Below are 22,033 nucleotides of genomic sequence, written 5' to 3'. Positions count from 1 at the left end.
AATGCGTACAGCTGAAGAGTCTTTTGAATTGGTTGCAGGTCACAATGCATGTATACCACTACAAGGTGGGGAAATCCAGCAATCAATAACATGTCATGAAGATCATTTTCTCCAAGAAATGTCCTCCAGCTAAAGTCGTAATTGCCTTTATACATCAATGGAGATAAATACAGACATGTATTCATTCTGAAGGTTTACATATTCTCTCTCTCTCACTCTTCATCTCTGTCTTTCTATCTTGAACTCTCTCACTTTCTTAGCAGAAGAAAATCAACAATATTGACGAGAGGGTGGTGAAAGCGGGTGCATGTGTTATGGGTCATGTGGCTGGTTGCTTGCCACTAACTCCTGGGTGCTAGCAAGTTCAATTAGTAAAGCACAGAAGACTCGTATCTACGATATATAAAGAGACAAATTATGTTAGCATAAGCCATGGTAGGTGTTGAGCAAAATTGGAATAATATAAATATGCAAATATACATAAACCATCCTCAAGGTCACCTTTGTCTCACAGGACATGCAGTATGCATTAAACATGCATGAATAATTTTAAAAGAAATACATGATTGCAGCACAAACAGTCAAACTAATTTCCCCTTGTGTTGTGAGAAGTTACAGTGGGTAATGTACAATCATTTTATTATTCATACAAGCTTGATTGACCTAATATATGAATACTATATGATATGCTTTCATATGAGTTATACCATACCCAAATTAAATCCATGATTACAACAAAAGCATAATTGCTGATCTAAAGCTCTAAGCTCTGTTATGAGCTCTATTTACTAAAAGTAGAATATATACACCTCATCTCAAACTAAACTTTTTGTTTTATAATACTCAGTTACCTCGGGATCTGTTCGTCTGTCACAGATTTTCCCAATAGTGGGGTGACTTAAGGTCCGGGCTTGTGTGGTTGCCACTCGTGTGCTAAAATGACAATGTGTGTGGATGTTGTAGTCCCTTTATGACTGGTACAGTATGTGGGAGCCATGTCTTTTTGACTTGGTACACGGTACATGGGAACTGTGTCTTCATAAGTTCCTGTATCAAGGGGTAACTTTCCACTTTCCAAAGATTCAACTGTGTGGACTGCTGTAGTTTCTGTCTTACTAATGCTCCAGAGAATTTGGCCAAGTTTGTCATTCCAAGCACGTCTGTGTCTCTGCCTGGACTAGCTGACAGCAGGTAACAAATAGAGAAGCTTCCCCCTACCCAACACACAACTCCTTTTCACAATGCTAGAGCCAGAGTGTGTGTGTGTGTGTGTTGAGGGGGGGGGATCATGTACACTCACAGACATGGGTTCCGCTGCCTGAGAGCCAACACAGAGAGGATGAGGAGGAGTTTCTTCCTTCAGGCCATCCGTCTGCTCAACTCAAAGCGTTGAAATACTGCTGTGTGCTATTTTATTCTATTATATTTATTGTAATTTATCTATTTCTATTTGTATAGTCTCTTTTGGTATGCTTTTATTATATTTTATTTAAGTGGTTGCAGGTACAACAGCACATAATCATGTATGTGACAAATAATCAAATCTTGATCTTGACATGTGTATGTGTAAATTATTGGACAACTCAATGCTTACTTTAACAACATTGCAATGTAATACCTCCCCATAGCTATCTGTTCCATGTCCATGTTCCAATAATGCATGCCTGTTCTTATGGACATATGCATTGTATGATTGAGCAAAGGCTTTTGTTTTCGGATTTCTATGCATGCATATGTACCGATTGGCTATGCGAATGTACACTGCGTGCTGTCAGAGGACTAAAGCACTGATGGTACTGTGAGCATAAGGGGAAACATAAAGCATGTGTTCCAGCCTCTTCAGATCAACATGTGCCAATTCAGCTGTAGGTATCATACACTGAACCATGCAAAGCATGGCGCTGAGAATGTGTGTCTTCCTCCCTCCCTCCCGCTCTCCCCTCCCCCACCCCCTGAAACACACAGACACACACACACACACACACACACACACACACTGAGATGAAGGTTCCCCATTGGCGTCTCATTAGACCCACTGCTGAGGTTTGACTGAGCGGTCCACTGGAACTCTATTTCTCTATCCCTTCTTTCTCTTCATCTCTCTGTCACTCTCCCCCTTAACCCCTTTGATCTGCTATTTCCTCCATCTGTCTTTCTCCACCCTGCCGCGCGCTCGTCAGCTCGACCCATCTCTCCTGTTTGCTGCATTCTCTCCTTTGCACCATTCTCCCTGCTAATGTCGTTCTAGCATTGCCGTATTTCTCTCTCTCTTTGCTCTCTTTGCGCTCTTCCTCTTTTCCCAATCTCTTTCTCCGTAGGTCCCAGTTCTCCACAGCCAAGTGCCTCTCTGAACCCCCGTGACACGCACACATTCAGGGGGAGGTCCAGCACAGCGACCTCTGAGCACCGCAGCTCGTGGAGTGAGGCTCTCCACTTCTTGGAATAAGCCTCATCGCACCACTCCCCCGGTCATAAGGACATCTAGATACCAAGAGGGGTGTGTGTGTGGGGGGGGGGAGAGAGTGGGTTCTGCTGAAACGTTTCGCCTATTTCACCCAATGTGAGTGGGATGGTTCTTTAATAGTTTAGCCAGCCACACACACCCTCTGAACCCCTACACTCTCAAATGTACACTTGCTGGCTAGTTAACCATTAGCACTGATTCAGGGGATTGTGCCTCAGCCACTTGAGCGAGAAAGCCCGGTGATTGGAGAGTGTGTTTGAAATAGGTGGCTTACTGTTAAGGGTGTTGAAGTAATCATACTTGTGCACCTGGGTTTATATTCACTTCAGACAGCTTTTTCAGAGTAATCTGAGTCATTTGTATTGTGGTTGCTTTGGACTGGCTTTTATATTTAAACTAAAGAACAAAATGTGCTTGTTTGTCTATGCAAGATACATTCCATTGAATTCCAGAAGTTCTAAATTCATTGTATACATAAAATGTAATGTTTACTACTTGTCAATTTAATGACAATGTTGTCTTTCTGTGTCCTTATGTTATCCACACCCCTGTGGACCTTTAAACCCCTGTTTAAAGGTCAAAAGGTCAGCAATATTAACAAAACTGACTTACTGCCTCCAATTGCCAGTAAAATATTTAGTTCAGAAACGTGCCAAAATGTTTTACTTGCATACAAGTTCAATTATCAAGACAATACACACGTAGGCCAACTATTTACAGTATAAAAGAAGAAGAAGATGAGGACCAAACTTAAGTGGGGATTGGCTGGCGGAGAATGAGGGCAGGCGGCAAGGCTAGCAGACTGGAGGGATGAGGAGTGCTGAACAGGAGACAAACACAAGGTTCAAAATACAAACTCTAGGAATCTAACGCTATGAGCAGTCATGGCAAACAAACAGGTGTCAGAAGTGGTGTAACAGACAGGCGCAGGGTGAAAACTGAAGATGAAAATGCAGTTGGGGATGAGCTGACGGGTCACAGGTGTGTAGGCTTAGTTGGAGAGGTGGAAGACATGGACTGGATGACTGGAGCCTAGAGCCATCCCCCTACACACAGACAGCACAGAGACAGACAGAGACAAAAGGTGTGCTCGACTTCATGCGGTGCTGGCGGCGTCGAAGGGTGGCTGACTTGAAGTTTTTGTACAATTTGAGACATGCCGACACCACGTCACTGAGACAGACACTGTATCTCCACGTACACAATTTCAAATCAATCTAAACAGACATTTGAAGACGTATTTTAATTGGTCCTAGAGTAAAGTATACGTGACATTTATGAGTTGGGTTGGTCTTAAAAGGTCAACAAGCTCACCCACAAAATGTTAACATCATCAACTGCTTGTCTATTAACTGCCATAAACTTAGTGTAAAGTTTTCACAAAAGTAACATCACATTTGAAAGTTTTTTTTTCCTAAAGTTCCTTCCGTCTTACCGATATTTTCAGATTTGTCAGACTTCAGAGTTTGACACCAGCGGCTAGGCGCTAAGGAACGCGACATGAAACCCAGACAGGGAGACCCCTCACACAGACAGGGAGACCCCTCACCCAGACAGGGAGACCCCTCACCCAGATAGGGAGACCCCTCACCCAGACAGGGAGACCCCTCACCCAGATAGGGAGACCCCTCACACAGACAGGGAGACCCCTCACACAGACAGGGAGACCCCTCACCCAGACAGGGAGACCCCTCACACAGACAGGGAGACACCTCACAGACAGGGAGACCCCTCACACAGACAGGGAGACCCCTCACCCAGACAGGGAGACCCCTCACACAGACAGGGAGACCCCTCACCCAGACAGGGAGACCCCTCACACAGACAGGGAGACCCCTCACACAGACAGGGAGACACCTCACAGACAGGGAGACCCCTCACACAGACAGGGAGACCCCTCACACAGACAGAACTCCCACTGTGACTTTGTCAAAACAAGGCAGGCGAGAGTTCTTGTTTATCCTTTGAGTCTTCCTCCAATGCTTTAGATTTAAATTAAAGTAAAATCTCAGTACGCTACAATCTTAGTCAAGGTGCTGACGTTTTTAATTCCCTAGCAACCCTTAGAATGCCATAGTGGTTATGACTCCTGTGGTTTGTAATGGAGTTTTAGCAAGATAACAGCAGTGGTTTAATAACAAGACCAACAAGGTTACTTGGTTTTAGTAGCCACATGCGTGATTGGTCGGCTGCATTATCTGGTTTCTTGATGGCAGGTGTGTAATGAACCAAACAATTTACACTGATATACTGAATAATAACATGCATCGTGCCCATTTCATTTCAATCTGATTGTTAAATCCAGTACTGGGTACTTTGGAAACTCAGTTTCAGGTGACCTCCCTAGTAGTGTTTGAATGCATGTTAGAATATCTCTCCTGATATATGCAGCCAAAGGGAAGTGTCCATTGACTCTGGGGTTATAATATTTAAACTTATCGAACTTTTATGTATTTAAAACATTTTCTCCAAAATAACAGGGCCCGGGACTATGGTTCAATGGAGGCTCAACCTCTTTCAAAACAAACACCGACCAGAGCCTGAACCGTGAAGAGTGCAGTCATTATAATAACAGGGTGGACTTCTCAATGAAACAGCTAGTGGTTGCGAATAATAATAAAGCCTCCTTTTTCCTTTTACTGCAGATATCCTTATCAAGGTGTGGCGGGGTTCTTCCGACTACACCACTTTCACAGATGGGGTGAGAGACCCCCAGTTGAGCATACTTTAACTAAGGCTAGGTTCCCTACACGTGTCCTGTCCATTCAACATGAACTCGAAGCAGAGCAGTGGTATCAAAATATACCATGTTTATTTAATACACAGTATTAAATCAAAAGGTACTCTCTAATAAAAATAACAAACACTAAAGGGCAGGGGTGTAATTGTGGGCCTACTATGCTTGGGCCTTCGGCCTAGAACAGCCTGCCCCCAACCTGAGGAATACTAAGACACATGAGATCTAGGGATGCAAATATATATAGCCACATCTAAATATTACAGCAACCAGTAGACATTATAGAATAAACACTCACGGTAACCTTACTCATCAGGGTAGCAAGCCCAACACAACCTAGGCTCAAAAGAGGTATAACCCCAAAACAATAAGCACAGAAAACAGCCCCTTAAACAAAGACAAAACTGATAACAGAAAGAAACCAAAACGAAAAACAGTGGCAGTCGCTCCACACTACCTGTGGTAGAAATACCCGTATTGGTTACATACAACAGCATTAGTACATAAAAGTTCTTACTGACTTATTTAACCAAACATACCGAGGGCTGTTGAGTTTGTTACCCCACTACTCCACGCTTGTCCACCATCAACATTCAGCTTAGGAGACTGTCGCTGAATCACTCGGAGCTAAGCATTAGGTAAACCGCCCAGCAACTAATTGCCTCCGGTACACGCCAATTTAAACCATCGCGGGCCTCATTAAGGAAACAGCACGTCAGCTGTGGGCTGCCTAAAAGCTCCTAAAGCTACCCGGTTACAAAGGTGTTGTCCATTTCACATGGTGCTGTTTAGGTTTTTACAGTTAATATGTATAACTCGGTAAAGTAAGTGTTATTAAGTAAAGCATTGGCTCATTCCAAATATGCAGAGAAAATATTTTTGCATAGATTCCCAGGCAGCTAGCTTGACAATAACTGTTGTATTGTTTGTGATCACACATGTCTGTATGTTTAATGGCCTAAATTCTGACATAGAATGAGCACATCTCTCATCTGTCTGCACAAGCCTCAAGCATTTTGGACCAGTGCCTAAACAGGAAGTGTGCTCATTGCATTCCCCTGAGCACAGCACGTAATTTGTATGCAATCTGAGGCCTCTCAGTCCACGTTTTGACTCTGAGGCCTAGCTTTGGGACAAAGCTCATCCTCACCCATTTTCTGAAGGGATTTTTCAGGGCTAGTAAACAAGTCAGCTTGTTAGCGAAACTATCGCCTGTCAGAGAAAGCCAGAACAAAACTCAGAACTACGATTTTTCCTACCTGATCCCTCAGGCAATCCTTTATAGAAGTAGTAGTACCTGTCTTGTTGTGTCCTAATTTATGCCATCCTGCAGTTCTCGTACATAAAAAGTTTTTCAAAATTTACTTTTTTACACCCAGTCTTCTTTTTTCTTCACTCTTTCTTTTTAGTCTGTTGCTTCTTTCAAATCCATATGACAATGTAGCTGCTAGTTAGCATCACAGCCAAAAATAAGTTCCACTGTCAAAATAAGAAATACCCCTTTGTTGCTACTCCACTTAAAATGTCATGAATAATGAATGGTTTCAAACTTTCACATAATGAAACCTGGGTTTGGGCGATTTGGTAAAAAATGTATGGTGGATGCAACCAGTGCTTTGTATGGGATTGTGTTTGGATTTCCATCAAAATATCTCTACCTGCAACACGAAAGCATAAACATCATCCCTTGTTCGTCCAGGATAAAATTATTTGGTGTAGTAGTCGGTTTGGGTCATATCAACTAGCTTGTTGGCACTTAGTTACGCAACAAATTACCAAAAGAGACCAACAATTGTTATACCATACAACCGATGGATTTGAAAAAGAAAATGGGTGTTTTGGGTACACTAATCTCGAGGGAAGCACTATGACTGACTAAAAGTTTTTTATTTCATAACTACTCAAAAAATGTGACAAACATTAATTACTATTTAACCACGGCCAACCTTAGTAAGCCTCTTAAACTCTCTCCTCACCTAAACATATTGGCCGCGTTAAGCTTCTTAACGAATCTGGGAAACGCGGCCATTGTCTCTAGGAAAGACTATAGGCTAGATGTGTCAGATCACAGACATCACATGTCTCATGTGCTGATGCATCACTGTGTTGTGTGTCAGCTCACAGACATCACATGTCTCATGTGCTGATGCATCACTGTGTGTTGTGTGTCAGCTCACAGACATCGCATGTCTCATGTGCTGATGCATCACTGTGTGTTGTGTGTCAGCTCACAGACATCACATGTCTCATGTGCTGATGCATCACTAGAAAACAAAGCCCCCGAGCTGTCATCCCCACTGTCACCTTGACATCGATGACATCATGCCTCGAGTGTGTCTCCTGCTGGTGTCAAATCGGAAACATCTGAAATCGGAAACATCTGAAATCTGAAACAACTTGTCAAACGACGAGCGTGGGGAGTGTAGATTGAAAACCTGAATTTATCTCTGACTACGGTAATTGTCAGGGGAAATTTGTTCATGTCCAATGTCATTTGTTGATGTTTATTTTCAGGTCTACTTCACCTCCAGTACACTTTCATTGCTGTCAATTAAATGTGCACAGCGTAGCATAACGCTAGTGAAAATGGGAGAGGAAAAGGAAAAAGGAGAGATTCTATGTTCCAATATCAACTTTGAAGCTTATCTAAGATTGTCTCTCATACTCTTGAACAACATCATGTATGACTTTGTATGGTGTTCCGATTTGAAGTTGCTTTTCAGCTACACTGGAGTTGCAGCCATTTTTCCAATTAAAACCTGACAAGTCATCATGCATGTGCAGCACCAAAACCTCCTGGGATGGATTTCCATAATTGAATCATATTAAGTTTGTCACCTGAGACTTTATTTACCTCATTAATTATCTTTTTTTTATCATGCTAATCTATTTACGCTGTTCAGGGACACTTCCCCATCCTTCTTTCCACATGTCAAATCACCCCGACATCACCTTGTTTCTCGGTGTCTTGTCAATATGATTATGAGTTATTTGGCCCTTAACTTCAGAACAATTCCCCACAGGAATTGGTATGCAGGGAGCTTTCCTAAAGTGCTTTGGGCTTTTACTGATGAATATTGATAAGGAATGCTCGATACAAAAAATGATTAATAAAGGCCAGGTAATGCTGGGTACACACTAAAAGATTTTTTTAATCTTTTAAGATTTTCAAAATGTGAGAGACCACAAATATGAGGACAAAAAAATCCTAGATTGAACCGTTTTGCTCCTATAGTGTGTGGTGTTTGTCCTCGGGGCTCCCCTCACAGATCAGGATTTCTGATTTCGCGATCGGGGCGGCTCCAAAGTTCTTCCGTACAAGTTCAGTCACTCTTAACACACCTCACACCAAGGGAAAATTTGATAAAGTAATCTGGTGATATTCGGGACAATACCTAGGATTGTCGGGACATTGCCTAGGATTACTGGAAGGGGGAAATCAACCCAAAATCAGCTTGATAATCTTGTGGTGTGTACCCAGCATTAGATAAGTTTAGGTGTCTGTGACGTTGTGAAACGTCTATGCAATTCACATTGCTGAGAGTGGCAGAGCAATATCTAGCCATTAAAACTTATCAAGATCTACTTAAGGCTATCAGCAGATAAAGTCAGATCAACATAACATGTTTCCACAATCAATGTCACAATGGGTTTCTATGGCTGCCCATAAATCCCCCCCCTTGAGGGTTTAGGTTGGTTGAGGGGCAGTTCTATGGGCATATGTGAAGCCCTCTGTGACATGCTTGCGTGTAAAAAGCGCTATACAAATACATTTGATTTTATTTGATTTGAAATCAACACCAAGGTTCAGTTCTAAACTCTAAGAGAGAAGATAAGTAAAACTCACAACCAAACAGAGAGGAAATGTATGAGGGGGGTTCTTTCCTCTAAAGCAGGGGTGTTCAATCCTGGTCCTCGAGCACACCTGATTCAAACAGGGGCTCTCGAGGACCAGGATTCAACACCCCTGCTCTAGAGTGTGTTATGAACCCAGCTGCCCAGGGAGTGACATGTGAACCCAAGTGCAAGACTCAGATGCAGACGTGATGTTAACCAGGTTTATTACAGACACAGAGGGTGATGATGGTGAGGTCCGTGGGTGCCAGACAGGAGAGAGTGAGGAGGGGGCCGTAGATTGCCAGGGTAGATGAACTGTGCAGGTAACGATAGATGGGTAACAGGTGTGTCTGGTTGGGAGGTGAACTGAAGGATGTGGACCGGAGTATGTTGGTATGTGACCTGTAACACAGACGGGACAGACACAGCAAACCAGGACTGGACAAGACAGAAACATAAAGAGTTTCTGTCTTGAGAGTGAGGTCGATAATAGGCATATACATAGTATTATTATATAAATACCTATTACTTCAGAAGAATACTAGTTTAAAATTTGACAATTCATAGAATGTATGAATTGTAATTACAATATAGGAATTTAGGTGTCAAATTCTCTGTGAACTTTTAACAATTTACTTCCATTCATCATCATTAATTAGATGTAAAAAATTGAAGTAGCAACTTTGTCAAAGTATTGCAGATGGCACATGATTAAGTTGTTTACTTTTCCAACTTTTCCAAACTTTTCCAAACTTTTGAGAGTTTTTTGGGAGTTTTTCCTTGTCTTCCTTGAGGGTTTAGGTTGGTTGAGGGGCAGTTCTATGGGCATATGTGAAGGCCTCTGTGACATGCTTGCGTGTAAAAAGGGCTATACAAATAAATTTGATTTGATTTGATTTGATTTTCCAGAATTCTCTTGGGGATTAAACATGTTTTGCGCCCTCTGTTGAACAATCACAGGCATATTTATTTGAATATCTATGTAACACATGGTGATGTTGCGCATTACAGGCAACAATCCTCTGTCATTTTAATTGACAGACTGAAGCAACATATTTGATAGAACTGCTACAGTAGGACACTTGGTAATAGAGACACATGATGTGGTTGATTCCTGTAGGTTTTTTCATTTTAAATGTTTGCACTGACGTAATCTAACCATTAGGGATTTCTGAATTTTTATGATAATGATAATGACGTGTCAAGTTAGGTGAGTTGTGACTGAGGAAGCAGCACGCACATGCTACATCTATAAACGACCTGGATTGATGCAAGTAAATGAAAGTTTTTCATTTTTAATCACTTTCAAAGCGAAAATCCCTCTGCTGAGCAGTGAAGGCAACAGGGTAGCACCAATACGGAATATGCAGCTTTTAACCTCTGATATTCACAAACTCGTCCTGCACATTTTGTTATGGTCATTAATAAGCTAGTCAGCAAATTAGTTTGCAATTAATTGTACAGCTAGATGCTTATTAAAAAATTAAAAAGTTTTTGTCATTCATTTGAGGCTGTCAACTCAACTATGGCTAGGCCACAGTATTTAACTTCAATACAAACACTGATTGTACTTGAGACATAAAAGACTGTCCCTCAAAGTGTGCAGGTTATTAAGCAAATTAATTTCTCAGGCAATAGGAAGAAAAGAAAAAAAAACGTATGACACTTTTACATCCATTCTTTAATGATGTTACACATTGATGAGCAATTCTCTTTGAATTGGAGTCACTCTGTATAATTGAGAGTTGATGAACTGATTAATGGAAAATAGGTCTTGAAAGCCCATCCATATTATGCAATGTGATACGTTAGTCCAACAATATTGTGGTGTTTGGCATTGATAAAAAATTACACGTTGTCCATGTTGTGAGTACTGAAAATCTCAGTAGGCTACGATCTTAGTTGAGGTGCTGACGTTTTTAATTCCCTAGCAACCCTTAGAATACCAAAGTGGTTATGACTCCTGTGGTTTGTAATGGAGTTTTAGCAAGATAACAGCAGTGGTTTAATAACAAGAGCAACTACTTGGTTTTAGTAGCCACATGCGTGATTGGTCAGCTGCATTATCTGGTGTCTGGATGGCAGGTGTGTAATGAACCAAACACAATTTACACTGATATACTAACTGAATAATAACATGTGTAACACGCATGGTATTATATCCAATACTGGGGATGAAATGTGTTATATAACTGTGTCAACAATCGATGAAATAGGCTATAGAACTTTGTCATCAGTGTCTGAACAACTGATTCATTCAACCATTACTTGTTTTGTCATGAGGCATTTACACATTTCCAGACACTTATATATCCTATATTAATAATACAGGTTGGAAGGGGTCGAACAGATAAGGCCAGATGAAGTCTTCCTAAGGACGTTTTGCAATCCTCATAACTTGGGCCTGTCACTCCAATAGTACACATCGACTTACACGTTTATTGCGTTTGCTTTGAAAACTAAAGCTTACCAACACCTCACTTATCATAGCAGTTAAGTTGCGTAATAATATATTCACCGGAAGAGCAGCCCCCTGTGTCACCTGACTCCGACTAAATGCATGTGGAGTAGGCTACAGACACTTTATTCACACATTCTCATACAATTTAAAATGCAATGATTGGCAGCACTAACAGGAGTGACAGGATTTTTGCAACACACAAGCCTAACCTGACTTGATGTCATTTGCTGTAGTAGTTGCTCAAAAGGCAGACATGGACAAGGCATAGTCTTACAATGAACATCCCTGTATACACATATATAATTGTCAAATACACGTCAACAATTAATGACCATGAATAAACAGCTCACCGATTATGTTTCATGTTAGAGGGGCTTTATTCGGATGTTGTTGGAGGTGATGTCATCTATCAGGTTGGTGAAGTCCACCAGTCACTGGTCTGTCCTCAACCATTGAAGTCTTTTACTGTCTTAGTTCTCCTTCCCAAATGTACTAGTGCCTAACTGGGTTGTCTATATTGTTGGAGTTGATGTCTTCATTCTTTATGATGCAGGTTGTTTTTCTTGTTATTCCTGACTCTTAAAAAAGTACATTCTTTTTCAACAACTCATCTGTTGGATTCCATTTGTTGCTGTAGTTTTGAGTTTTGAGACTCACTGACATATTTGCTGGTGACAGATTGATCAAATATCTCAAAAAGGCCCTTGTGACAGTATCCTAAAAAACCACAGGTTATATCAAAGGACATATTGTACCGTTCTCAGCCGTGCCCCTTAGGGGATGGGGCCTTTGTGTCATTTACAAGATGTAAACCAAAAATGTATCCTCCTATTATAACAGCAAGAGCTTTAAATATTGCATGTTACAGTTAGTGAGCATTGTTATAACTGTTCAATAAAAAAGAAAAAACATGATTAAAATTACAATATGGAAATACAGCAAATTGTTTTTTCCAACAGTAATCACCACTTTTGAAGAACAATGACATCAAAGTCATAAGCACCAATATATGGTAGGTTTGTGTTACTCTCTCCACATAATGGATTTAAAAGTCAGGCAAGTTGCTCAGATTAGATATCTTGGCAAAACCCCAATAGCTGAGCTAAATGGCCACGGTGATGGTAAATCTCTAGAGATTTTGATGATGGATGCAAACAATGAAGCTTAATCATATTACAGTAATGGAGTATATGGCTCAGCTGGATGGTGTTGTCTGCTAGCTCTACCATGCCTTTGCTTTTTGATGCATTACAAAACAAAGACAGACAAATGGGTTCCAGAAGTACTTCGTACAATTGCTGCATAAAATGTCAGCAATTTTGCGACTTTACAAGAAAGTGACAGAGCAGAGAGCGGCACAAGAGAAGCATCTCTCTGATTTGGTTTGCCAAACTGTCCTGTTATCGCTCCCTGTGTCACCTTGAGAAACACACGCATCGAGGCTTCAACAGGTGATTTTTGGGGTTGTTGTTGCATTCTCTCTTTGTGAGAAGTGATGGTAATGGAATGCAAGATGGAGAGGGACAAAATAAACAGTCACCTCCCTAAAGTGCAGGTCGCTTACCAGCCTCTGGATAAATAATGAAATGAAGGGAATACAAAAGGGAATACAAAGCCCTTCTTGGTCCACATGCCTTCCTCTCCTCTGTGCGTCCCCCTGATGTGTTTATCAACCACCAGTCATGGAGTACAGCTTTGAATCAATAAAGCAATTAGCGCTTCTTCGCCTCTGACTCCGGCCAGAGATTTATAAGCAGTGACAGCCACCGGGGGTGATGGGCGGACCTCATCATTTCCACGTTGTCCGCCCCAGTTTCAACAGTATTGGAGGACACCTATGTATAAGGGGTTTGTCCCCACTATGTGTAATCTTTGAAGGTGGTCTGTCATTCTTGTTTTGCTCCAGGTGTTGGATTTAACTAGAAAAATATTTTACCAATTCCCTAAAAAACTTGAAGCCTTACCGAAACCACAGTCCAAATTCAACATACTCGAAACCTCTGAATTCTATAACAGACGTAAAATGCAAGGTTGCCTACTGTGACTGCTTCATTAATATCTTTGTTGAAGCGTCTCAGGATTCTCCACAAGCTGAGGGATTGTCTAATGCAATAATAGCATTGCATTTGGTTGGAAACTCATTTACTTAAATTACATCTCAAACCAAAACCATTACGTTCAGGGTAACCTCTCATTCCCAGTTAACTCACCTGATAATTACTTGATAATTGACAGAGGACATTCTAAATGGGTGCCTCACCCCGTTGGTTCTGCTTAAGCTGAATTTCTAGCTTCATACTGTGGCAGAAAGTGAAGGATTTGATATACAGTACTGACATGCGGCCAGTTCAAATCATTGTACTTTTGAACTTTATACGGACACTTAGTTCCCAGGAAGAACACATCCCTATTTTTGTTTGCCTCCTTATGCATACATTTTCAAATGTCAATCAAACCTCAATGTCAATTAGTGATGGGCATTCCAGCTCTTTTTTGTGAGCTGGCTCGTTTGACTCAGCTCACTGAAAAGAGACGGCTCTTTTGGAATGTGTGTGCGCCTTAAGGCCTATATAATTATTATTTTGTTGTTCTTTGAATTAGTCAATTATCTTAAATACAATTACAATCATTCATTATTTCATTATTACATAATCATATATTTTTTTAAATAGAGCCGGCTCATTCGCGAATGACCCATCACTAATGTCAATCAAAGTTTAAGGCCCAATATGGTATATTGTGGTCTCAAGCTGCATAACTAGTAAACAAAAAGTACCATGCCCTCTTTTTATCAAGAATTCTTATCACTGTAACAAAGTGCGTATGTCAGTCGGATTTTGACTTTCAAACATAAGCTTCTAAGCATCATTATCTAGACCTTATCACTCCTTTTCCCAATTACATCATCTTGTTCTCAGTGAGGGCAACATACTTCCGCTACCCTGCAGAGATGCGAATTGCAGTAAACAACCCCATAGCTTGTGGTGTGCGTGTGTGTGTGGTTGCCTTGGCGTTATTTTGAGCCTGTGTGTGAGAAAAAAAAGAGAGGGAGGAAAAAAAAAACATTTGCACGTCCTCAGAACTTAAGGACACCCTGCAGGTGCACGGTGTTGGGATTCCAAAAGTATGGTCATTGGAACTTAAACATAAAAATTGAGAGAAGCACCATCCATATTCTCAAAGGCTTGGTCTGACATCTAGGGTTTGTGTGACTATGTGTTGTCTACAACCCCTTTTTAAACATTTTGGCACTGTAGGACTCTTTCACTCAACACACTATGGGCATTTGGTAGCTTTCACATTGTTTCCCCCACATAAGGGAGGGCAATATCAGCACCACAATATTTTACTTTTTTATGCAATTCATTAGAGAGATGTCACTGTGATCACTTTCAATGAAAAAAAAACTACAAATGAAAACAGCAGATGGTCGTCATTACTCCTGCGAGCTTAACTGAAGAAGGAGATCCACCTGAGGGTTATTTATTGTATGATAAATTAATGTGAATTGTGCTGCCCTGCTCCTTTGAGAAATCACTGCTAATGCTACACAGAGAAAGGCATGTTTAATTAAAACGTCTTAAATAAATAACATGTGTTTAAGGGTCTGACATTTGGGGAATTATTTCTCACTTTGTCAGACAATTTTGTTCAAGTGTCTGGAAGAAAAGGCTCTCAAAGGTCATGTGCACTCATTTAATGTCTTTAGGCTAATAGTACAAAGATGTAGACTAACTTACTGCTTTTAAAAAGTTCTAGAAATCTAACTTTTTGGTAATGCTGTATAAATGGCTATAAATTGCGAAAGTTGAATTGATGTCCAACAAACACACTTTCTCAAAGTTATAATCTCTGCTCCAGAGCATGATTTAGTGTCTGCGCACAGCAGCCTGGGCTGTGTGCTTTAAAGACAGTTTTATTTACTGCCCTGTTCCTTCTGTCTTTTTACCCAGCAGCAAAAGACTTGGCTTGTTCTGTCTGAGCGGTGACATTGAGGACTTAATAAAGTGATGAAGGTCCCTGATACTCAGCAGGCGGCAGATCTGCTATGAATCACCAGCCCTGTGGCAGCACACAGACGCCTGCGGCCTGGTCTATGGTCTGAATGCAGCCTGATAGCAAGGACTGCAGAAGTCTTTCCATTTTGCGCTTTACATACTGATTGATTTTGATGTACTGATTGATAATACTTTATTGTCAGATTTTTGGGGGCGTCACAGTATTTCCATTTGCAGAAACACATAGACGGCAGGCATTAGTGAATTGACAACTTTTACACATGTTCTGTTCAGCTAGTACAACAATCACAGAGACATTTATCATAACATTCACAACCTTTGTTCCTTTTCTGTGGGATTGAGCTCCATATTTATTTTCAGGATTGCTGGATGCACAAAAGAGTACCTGAGTGAAGTTGGCCACCCACCCAACGCAAAACATCGTCCAAATAGTCTCAATTGTTTGTGCTCCGTTTGTGCTGGTTTGTGCTGCAATTATTTTCGTTTGTGCTGCTTTCATTTTTTAGATATTACAGAATGTTTTATAGGTCATCCTGAGGTCACTCAGCCCCCCACATATTCCGAATGAACTGAAATTGTCTCAATCGTTTGTGCTTCGTTTGTGCTTCGTTTGTGCTTTGTTTGTGCTTTGTTTGTGCTTCGTTTGTGCTTCGTTTGTGCTGGTTTGTGCTGTTAACATTTTCGTTTGCTGCAGCGGTATTTTTTATATTATACATTTAATTATGGCCTATGACGTCACCAGCCCCCCCACTTGCTCCAAACTGATTGCAATAGACCTACATTCTTTATTGTGAGTTGGGTGGGGGGCCAACTTTACTCAGGTCAAAAGAGTGCTTCCATCTAAGCTAGTAAATTGTCCTAAGCTAGTAAGTTGACCCTGTCTCTCCAGTTTGATGGTAGATGTATAATTGGGGTCAGAGACAATGTATATGTCTATTTGTCAAGTACACCTCATTTTGTTTGCGTGCCTGTCTATCTCAGTCTCCGTCTTGGACTGTGTTAAATCTCAGCTTTGACTGTCAATTTGTCTGTTCTAACATTCTGTGCTAGTCTATACACACATCTATTGTACTGTATATTTCTAATTACACGTCTGTCTTTTCTTGCATTTGCTTAATATTTCTCTGTTATTATCTTTATTTGGCTTTTTATGTGTCTTATTTGTGTTTATTTATCTGTATCTGATTGAATTGTAAAACAAGGAAATGTTAAGTTAGTTTTGTTTTTTTGTTTCTGCAAAATCTGTTCTGACAGTGTGCAGAAGGATAATTGTAGTCTCGCCATAGAATGTTCTAGAACGTGAAAGAAGGTACATTCTCTATTGAGGCTATAAAAATCCTGGATCCTTTTATCAGATGAACTTCACAGTTAAGCCAAAATGTCAAATTATTGCAAGACTTAGCTAACGCCATTAATAGCTAGCTAAGGGGTTAGACATGTTAGAAACAGAGCTGCCCAGTTGACAGTAATTGGGGACAACGTGAGACTCTGTCATTTGACCACCCAGAGCTGCAAGCTTGTGGAGAAATGTGACGGTAAGACTTGTTTCCCACCTTCCTCTGTCATGTTTTTGTACTCATTATGGGTTTTCCCAACCTCTGCATTTGCCTTCCATGAATCATGATGAAATAATGCTTGCAGATTAGTGTCACCTTCAGCCCATTATCTCCCAATCTCAAGTCTCTGTTTCTGTATGAATATTTTTCAAGCATAATAAAACCAAACTGGATTAAACAGGCCCGGGGAGCTGAAGAAATGACAGGGCCAATGCAACTATGATTTTGTGTATTTGTTTCTATTTACGGGGTGTTTTTTTTTTTTTTTTTTTGGGGGGGGGGGGGGGTATGCAGAAGGAACAATTATCCCTTTGTTGAAACAAAGCTGCCAGTAGCCACTTTACCAGCTGCAGGAAAAAACATGGACGCTGTTCTTTCCCTCTTGGCATTTGGTGTTGTTCCTGGAAAGCCCCGGAAACTGTTTTTCTTCAAGGCTCTCGAGTTTGCTGCTCCAGAGAATTATCTTCAACTCAGAAAGTAAATGCTGTGAGACAACCTCTCAATACAGAATAATGGCAGTTTTGTTTTAGTTTTAACTTCAGCTTTAAAGTAATGTCAAGTCCACAAGGTTTAAAATATTCTGAGCCATGGCCTTACAGGCAATCCCGGAGGACAACCTTTGCTACTATTAGAGACAAATGTGCGAAAACTGATGTAAATCATGTCACCATCATTCATCACATGTCACATGGAGTAAAAGTAGGACTGAACAATTTCTGAGAAACAGTATCTGGAGGACTGGGACTGCATGATCATGATGTGTAACATGGACACTGCGACATCATCGTCTGTCCACCATCAGAATCTATGCTTGAATAACCCAGTAGTTATTGCTTTGAAGACTCTAAGATGGCTGGTGCACCAGTATGAAATATTTTGAGAATACTGAGAGGAAAAACATGAAGGTTCAGAAATGTGGAAGTCATTGAATATGATTTTAAAGATACTGGTCTGCCAGGTTTGGTGTGAACAACAGTTTACATGTGTTGTACCAACCAAACATATAATGAAAACAGTTAAATAAATCAGAATAACACATTATTATTAGAATTTAAGTATGCATACAGGTACAACTTTTTAAAAAGATAAAAAGATAAAAGGTATATCATACTAATAACATGGCACACAGTGATGAGAAAGTCCCATTTTCTATTCACCACCACCAAACAGGACACACAGTAGGCCTAACAAATGCCTGCTCTGTTTCGTGCCACCACTCATATGAATCATATCCAACTCAAAAGATGCAGAACCGTTTTTATCATGGAGCTCTGAACATCTAATCTTCATTTAGAGGTGGGATTTTTATGGCTTCCTGCCAAAATGTCACTGAGTGAGCTTTCAACCATTTTACAGCTGTTTTAATTGGAAAGTAATGGACTGAAGGGGCCTCATCTGCTCAGGTCCAGATATGCATGAGAGGAACATGTGCCCATGGAATTTCACCAGTAGACAATCAGTATAGAACACAGCACTGCAGCCCGGCAGTGTAACTGAAAGCTATGTGATTCTAACCAGCAAGTCAGCGATTGGATACATTGGTTTATTCAGGCGGTATTTAGCAGGCAGTCACAAAACTAACTGGCATAGCCTCACTGACCCGCAAGGTTAAATGAGATGGAGGGGATCGTTTTGCAGGACTTCTGGTTTAGTAAGTAACATCCCAAGGAGGGATGTTACTTACTACCCAGTTGCTCCTTCCAAGGATTCTTCAATTTGTTCTCAATTAGTTATCCTGGGAGTTTCCTTTTCCTTGTCTTCCTTGAGAATTAAGTTTGGCTGAGGAGCAGTTATGTGGGTGGGTGTAAACCCCTCTGTGACATTGCTTGTAGAAAGGGCCATGCAAATACATGTTGAATTGATTTGATTTGAATTGGTGGATGATAAATGCAATTCAAAACCAGATGGACCGTAAACTGGAAATGTGATGTGATTTTAGGTGGTTAAATCAGCTCAAACGTAACTCAAAAGAGAAAAGAGAACTTATTTAGGTACTCGGAACTAGTCTAGCCGTAAACATCTCATTGTGAGTAAAGAGCTTTAATTGACCATGTCTTTAAACACATCAGTGACCTTCGACTGCAGGAAATTGGGGCTTAAGCAGGCCAAATAGCCATGGGATTACGACGTGGTCTGTCTTGCTGTCTTCCGGAATGCACATACATCCAGCTTTCACAAAACACCTCTCTGCATGTCACTCCCTAGAGGCTAGGAATCCAATTTAATGGATATATTCACACACCGGAGATGAGAAGGGAAAAGGCAGCGATGTTAGAAGAAAAAAAAGAGACTTTTCTTTCTCATTTTAATGAACATCTTAACTCCTTCATGTCTTAGGTGGGTGGTTTGCACATGCCATCCAGTGTCAAAGGAATGTAATCTCAGACTATGCTTGCAGACTGAGATTTATCTGATGGATATTAGCCAGACATATAAAAGAGATTCTTATATGAACACAACTGTCTCAGCATTTTTCATGCAGTGTGGCCGAGTCATCGGTTTGGCAAGAAGAAATGATTTGATTGGCCACACAAAGACATTGAATTGGCCATACGAACCAACAAATAGAATTAATCTAAATGAACTTCACAAAGTGCTATAACTAACCAGGGAAACTGCATTGCTCACTGGTACTCGCTTAAGGACGCGAATCAGGCTGTTCTCCCCCACCCTACTAAAGGGGTGATGATGATGTTGTCATTTCAGCACCATGGACAGCGACAACAGAGCCTTGCATTGGAACTGACTGTGCATAACACCCTACAAATGTATTCCTGCCTGCAGGATTCATCTGTGATTAGAAGTGACAGAGGCTTCTTAGGAAGTTTTCTCCTGTTGTCTTTCCAAAGAACCAAAGCTGAGTGTTTTCTCTGGAGTCGATTTCGCATCTTATTGTCATTAATTGTGGAATGTATTATTTATAACCTATCATCAAATCAATCATTTTTAACATTAAAATCTTCAGTGGTGCTTGAGACTACATTTCTCTTGCATGTGTGTACTGTAAACATGTACTATCAACAGGTTTCAAGCACTTTTATAACTACAGGTTTTATATTCTGTTAAACCTTATCTAAAAAGTATTTTCAAGCTTTAGCATCCAGCAAACGCTACAGTACTTTAAGTCTCTGGGTTGCTATCCTACAGTAAAAAATGACACTTAAAAAAACTTGACAAATATATTTATATTTACATTTAGCAAATGCGTTGTTTCCACAAAGCCCATTAATTTTTTTTCCAGAGCCAGAGAACAATTAAACTTAAATCAACATAAACTTTTTAATGATGTCTTACAGTGACAACAAACGTAGTGAGGATCCTTCTAAAAGATAGAATGTGCTTTAGTGTGCTTTTAGCAGCAAGCCCCATTAAGCCAATAAGATTTGAGGAAGCAGTAAGGGGACTATCATTCTTTATTTACTGTTTGTTATTGTTTAATATGTTTTCTTTTAGCTTCAGGGCATGTTTTCTTTACTCTTCATGATTCATGGATTATTATATGGTGTTAATAGCTTCAATGGAAAAAGTCTGCTTTCGCACACTAATATCAACCCTAGGTCATGACTATTCTATCGATTCACACTATGCGGATACATTTGTTTGTGCATACGAGGAAAATGGGTAAATGTTTATACTGAAAATCAATAATTTTGGCCACAAGCAAACATTTTCATCCCCAGACTCATACTTTTCATTGTCAGTCACATTATTAGCATTGTTTTTTCAGAGGATTATTGCAGCGATAAAGAACACCCACACCATCGCCATAACAACAGCAGACTTGTCATTTCAACACTATCGACTATATGACCTGTTAATGCACAGGAAATGGGCATTATAATGACTTCAATTAACAGCTATCATTTGACAGCTATTTTCTTGATCTCAAAGCAAGCCTTTCCATCCCGCCATCACTTTAAAGCAGGGCAAAGCTTACAGTAGTTGCCATATAGAGGCTCAGTTTATAACCATGCACCACTGTAACTGGTGCATGGAACAATGTGTTCCTCCTTTAATGACCTAAAAAAGCGAGATTGGAAAAAGATAAGCAGTAAGTGTTTTTCCAGTGTTTCTGTTTCATCAGTGTTCTTCAAAATAAATGAGGGGTAGTGAAGAACCTCATACTGTGATTAACAAAATGGCTCTAGACTCATTGACTCTGATGTGCGTGCGTGTGTGTGTGAGAGTGTGTGTGCGTGCGCTACTTCAAAATATGAATGGTCATTCTAGAGGGCAAGGGTGAAGGATCTGGATATTAATTCTACCTATTTATCATAACCTTTCAAGATCTATTAAGGCTCAAGAGTGCCACTAAACTATGTCTTCAACTCAAGAAAATCATGAATTTCCCCTTATATATTCAAAACAATGTGATTGAGTTAAAGCATAGTGTTAAGGGGGTGTTCACAATCTTTCATTCATGGAAATGCATGAGACACATATTTCAGGGGGAGTAGATACATATGAGTAACCTTGACACATCCTCTGCTTACCATGCAAGGCACTAGCCTGCCCATCGGGAGCAGCTTGGGGTTCAGAGGCTTTCTCAAGGACACTTCAACACATGCCCTGGAAGAGTCAAACCGCCAACTTTGCGATTAATGGACGACCCCACCTAAATACCCTTTCCTCCCTCCCTTGTTTGTCACTGTGGCGGACATCTTGTCAATAGCAATAAGTATGCTGGGGTTTCCCTAATATATCCCAGTGGGTTCCGCCCATGGTGTAAACAATATAGTTCTCCACAGCTCTCCCAGTAACTTCAGACCGGTCTAAAGCATTCATATGCTGTGGGATTCAGATGGGACTTGGAACTCATCAGCGCAATACGACCTTATTTCTAATGACTTTACATATGGTGCATCTCCTGCATGTAGCTTCAGGCGCCTATTACTCCATCGACACCAAAGAGGGGAGGGTACTCATTTTAAAGATCTGTCACGTGGCTCAGTGCTTCAA

The 22,033-nt window shown here is 40.6% G+C and overlaps 1 protein-coding gene across 1 annotated transcript in view; it reads right to left on the bottom strand.

The window, feature by feature from the left end:
• Positions 1-203: 203 nt before the first annotated feature.
• Positions 204-22,033, bottom strand: part of nrxn3a (neurexin 3a) — a 532,817-nt gene continuing 510,987 nt past the window's right edge. Inside the window, 1 exon segment of the mRNA XM_062469812.1 lies at positions 204-217. The gene's annotated coding sequence lies outside the window, so the exon portion shown is untranslated.

This window comes from Osmerus eperlanus, chromosome 9, assembly GCF_963692335.1.
Source record: "Osmerus eperlanus chromosome 9, fOsmEpe2.1, whole genome shotgun sequence".
Taxonomy (NCBI): domain Eukaryota; kingdom Metazoa; phylum Chordata; class Actinopteri; order Osmeriformes; family Osmeridae; genus Osmerus; species Osmerus eperlanus.
Note: the sequence above shows the minus strand (reverse complement) of the source record. Positions and strands in the feature narration are given on the sequence as shown.